Source organism: Arachis ipaensis, chromosome B7 (genome assembly GCF_059453495.1).
Source record: "Arachis ipaensis isolate K30076 ecotype BB chromosome B7, ASM5945349v1, whole genome shotgun sequence".
NCBI lineage: Eukaryota > Viridiplantae > Streptophyta > Magnoliopsida > Fabales > Fabaceae > Arachis > Arachis ipaensis.
The window spans coordinates 76,349,102-76,354,282 of NC_142442.1; positions in this window are offsets into that span (position 1 = coordinate 76,349,102).

Sequence of the window (5,181 nt, forward strand, 5' to 3'; positions counted from 1 at the left end):
TCTCACTGCAGCTACCAAACAGTTTCCTAGACCCATTCAATTGAGCTCTACACCAACCCTTGCGTTTAAACTTAAAGCTTCCAACCATAATGAACTTTGTAGGACAATTCTTACCAATGACCATCTTCCTCTTACTCTTAATGTCACAAAGAGCTCTAAGTTGACCATCCATCTCCAGTAACCCATATTCAAGTGGAATTAGAAAGTTAAGGGATATGAATTTTACTCACTTGAATGTTGTGAAGGATGATGGAAACTTAGGGGGAGGGGTCTCCAATAACTTTGGCAAGGTGATTCCAAACTCCACTCCCTTGTGCTCTTTGACAACTTCCACCTCTTTGCAAGTTTCTTCAATATCAACCTCTTCCTCTTGGTAGCTTTCTTCCAATTCAATCTCTTTTTCATTGCTCACCAAGGGCATGGGAGGCTATGCTTCTTCTTCTTTAGTCTCCATCTCTTGATCGGCCTCTTCCAAGTCCTTAACCATGACATGCCTTGGAGGTTGTACACCCTCCTCAACATCAAATGCAACCATCTTGGAAGGAGGCTCTATGTCTTGACTTTCCCATGGAGGTTCAGCATCTCCTAAGTCTTCAACCACTTCTTCCTCTGCAACTATTATGGCTTCCTCCACTTGTTCCAATACAAAGCCATGTTCCTCATTGTCCACCGAAGTTTCTAGTGTCTCCTTCATGCTTTGCTCTTCTTTTGATTCTCCACATGTAGCCATGGGAGTTCTTTGAGTGCTCAGATATTGGGAAGCTATTATATTTACTAACTCGCCTAAGGCGGCCGCGAAATTTAGCACACTCTTATTCATCCTTTCTTGCCTTTGAAGAATAACATGAAGTCTGTCATCCATTGGAGGTTGGGGTGGATATGAGGATTCATTGGTTAGGAGAGAGGGTTCATAATAGGAAGGTGGTTCATCTTGATAATGATATAGAGATGGTGAATATTGAGGTGGTGGTTCATGAGAGTAGTTGTGTTGGAAAGGTGGTGGTTCTGTGTATGGTTCATTTGGCTCATAAGGTGGTTGGTATGGTGGATACGGGTTAGTGTCATATGGAGGTGATTGGCGGAAAGGGGCTTGTGAGTATGGTGGTCCAAAGTCATGTTGAGGAAAGGGTTCATAGGCATATGGTGGTGGTTGTTGATAGTCCATTAGAGGTGGTTGTCGCCAAGAGGGTTGATCAAATCCTTGTGGCTCCTCCCATCTTTGATTGTTCCAACCTTGATGCCTGTTCTCATTGTAATTTCTTCTTCCTGCAATATAATTGTAACCAGACTCATAGCCAAAGGGGTGAGAGTTCATAGTAGCAAATAAAAATTAAAAACGAAAATAAAAACAAATTTAAACTAAAAGGTTATTTAAATTTTGAATTTGAAAATTAAATTTTGAGATTTGAAATTTGCATTTTAAATTTTTGAAATTTGAATTTTGAAATTTGAGATTTGAAATTTGAAAAATTTTTAAAATTGAATTTTGAAAAAAAATTTTTTTTTTAATTTGAATTTTAAAATTTGATTTTTAAATTTTGAATTTTTGAATATAATAAGGAAAGAGAAAAATAATAAAATGATAACAAACTTAAAAATTTTTAGATCAAAACGAAGAAAACAACTAAGAACAACTTGAAGGTCAAGATGAACACGAAGAACAACTTGAAGATCAAGATGAACACCAAGAAAATTTTTTTTTTTGAAATTTTTTTTTATAATTAAATAAAAACCAATAACCTCTTAATTTATGAAAAAAGCAAAAATAAAAACAAAAATAAAAATAAATAAACAAGTAAAAATAAAATATTTACAATAACCAATAATAAGGCACACGTTTGCAATTCCCCGGCAACGGCGCCATTTTGATGAGAGAACTTTTGCGTGGTCTAAAAATTTGCGGATAAATCCTCATTGCAAGTATAGTTTTCTAAACCTTCAAAAGTCCTTTCATACAAACATTTTGGTTGTCACAAGTAACAAACCCCTAAATAAATTGATAACCGAAGTATTCAAACCTCGGGTCGTCTTCTCAAGGAATCGCAGGGAGGTGTTCTTATTATTGGTTATGAGTTGTAGATTGGGGTTTTGGATTAAGGTAAAAAGTTAGTTGAATGACAAGTAAAATAAATAAATAACTGTAAAATAAACTTTTGGCAAGGTATGAGAAAGTGAAATTCCTATCCTAGTTATCCTTATCAGGTGTGAAGAGAATTGGGTTTTAATCCCACTTTGTTAACCTCTAACTATGAAGGTAAATCAAGTGGACTGATTAGCTTGATTCTCAAGTCCTAGTCAACTCCTGTGGAGAGACTAGCTTTAGAGCAATCCTAGCTCAATCAGAATCTGCCAATTTCAATCACTTGCTGAGTTTGATAACTCAAGTGTTACCAATCACTTGACCCAAGCCAAAAGGAAGAAAATATCTAAATTAAATTAAAAGTATTTATAAATGAAGCAAAGCAAAATTAAATCTGAAAATACCTCGAATTGCATTCACAAAAGAACTTAAATCTGACATGGACATTCATAAATTAAAATTGAGAAAAGAAATAAAAGAAACATTGAGCCTGGGATTGAGAGTCACTCCTAAAACTAAGAGAAGTCCTAAATCCTAATCCTAAGAGAGAGGAGAGAACCTCTCTCTCCAAAAACTACATCTACTCCTAAAATTGTGAATGTGAAAGCTTGTTCATGAATGGATACATTCTCCCACTTTATAGCCTCTAATCTGTGTTTTCTGGGCCGCAAACTGGTTGCGAATTCAAACACGCTGCCTTTTCGTCACTGCGATGCGGCCTCATGGAGCACGCGGTCGCGTCACCTAGCGTCAAGGAAACTATGGCATATTATATATCAAATCGAAGCCCCGGACGCTAGCTTTCCAACACAACTAGAACCGTGTCGTTTGCACCTCTGTAGCTAAAGTTATAGCCATTTGAGTGTGAAGAGGTCAGGCTGGACAGCTTAGCAGTTTCTCCAACTTCTTGTATTCCTTCCACTTTTGCATGCTTCCTTTCCATCCTCTGAGCCATTCTTGCCTTGTAATCTCTGAAATCACTTAACACACATATCAAGGTATCTAATGGTAATAAGAGAGGATTAAACATAGGGAACTTAAGGCCAAAGAAGCATGTTTTCAATCAAAGCACATAATTAGGAAGGCAAATGTAAAACCATGCAAATAGTATGAATAAGTGGGTGAAGAGTTGATAAAATTCACTCAATTGAGCACAAGATAAACCATAAAATAGTGGTTTATCAGGCGCCGTTGCTGGTGAACTGCAATTGTGTGCCTTATTATTGGTTATTGTAAATATTTTTCTTTTACTTGTTTATTTGTCTTTATTTTCCCTTTTTATTTCCATTAGCTACTATGAATTCTCACCCCTCTCGCTTCGAGTTTGGTTCTGATATTGTTGAAAGGAGTGAAAGTTATAACAGGAACATGCATTAAGGTCAGAGCAATCAAAGATAGATGGAGCCAAGAGGATCTGATCAATCCTCTAGGCAACAACACCCTCCAAGATATCATGGACAAAGACCATTCTACAATGCATACTAAGCAAATAGACATGGTGGACAACCTTGTAGTTACCAACAAGTCCCACCCTGTGCTTATAGGCCATCCTCTCAACATAACTTCGAACCACCACACTTACAAGCTTCTTTTCACCATTCGCCACCATACGATCCTCATTTACCCCGATTCTAATCCAATTACTCCCAAACACCACCACTTCCCAATGTACCACGTCCAAATCCAGCACCCCGAGAATCAGAGGTTCGCCTCAAGGAAACAGTAGATCAAATTCAAACAACCCTTTATCAACTGGAGCAAGCAATAAGTCAATTATCTTCTAGACGTTCAAACATTCAAGGACCTCCCACAACTCCGTATGGACAATCTAATGATAAGCGTAGCATGAAGGAGATACTAGAAACTCCAGTGGACAGAACAGAGCATGACTTCGTACTGGAACAAGTAGAGAAAGCTGTCATTACACAAGAAGAAGAGTTGGTTGAAGACCTAGGAGACGCTGAGCCTCCATGGGAATCCAGAGTTGTGGAGAATTCTGTCAAGGACGTTACAATTAATGCTAAGGAGGATAGTACACAGCCCCCAAGGCAAGTCTTTTATGAGGAACTAGACGGAACACTCTAAGAAGCAAGTTTCCTTGATGATGATAATCTCGAGTCAAGTTCTCCTAGTAATGAACTTGCATCAGCAAGTGAATTCTCTGAGATCGAAGAATCTTTCCCAAGTGAATGCGAAGATGATGCGGAGGTAGATTTCTCTCAACCTCCCGTTTATGACTTAAGTGACGAGGAAGACATAGAAGGCTTTGATCAGGACATAGATGCAATTGAAGAAGTCTGCAAGGAAGTGAAGAAATTCACAGAAGAGCACAAGGGAGTAGAACTTACAGAACCACTAGAAACACCTATCCCAAGGCCATTACCACCCAATACAAGCTTCAAGTGGGTACAATCCTTAACCCTTAGCTTTATTTTCCCACTTGAATATGGTTTGCTTGAAACAGATGGCCAGCTTAGAGCTCTCTGCGGCTTTAAGAGTAAGAGGAAAATGGCTCGTGCTCAGAGCTGGTGCACAAGGTTCAATAAGGTTCCACGCTTCAACTTGAAGTGTGCAGATTGGCATCATGATCTATCGAATGGATCTCGAAAAACGTTTGGTTACCTTGGTGAAAATCTACTTTCTAAACCGCCCGGATGGAAAAATATAGATCAAGACGAAGGCGGATTTAAAAGCAAGGTTTGGGATCCTGGAATCTATTCTGACATTCATCACCCCGGGAGCCTGAGAGTATGTTTGAAGCTGCTCAGAAGCTTTACATGCCTAGTTTGGGACCCCGGAGGCTATTGGCATTCCAACCATTGGTGGAGATTTCTGGACGAATTTAAGCGCAAGCCGCCATAACAGGAAGCTCATCCAATGTCCAACTTAAGGACTTTAACTAAAAGTGCTAGGTGGGAGACAACCCACCATGGTATGGTCGTTTCTTTTTCAGTTTTATTTCGTGTTATTTATTTTTATTTCCTTTTCAATTGAACATGAATATTATTCATTCGCATTGCATACTGCATAGTTGCATACCTGCATAAAAAAAAAGGGGCGTGTGACGCGACCGCATCGCTCATGCGATCGCGTCAGTTGCG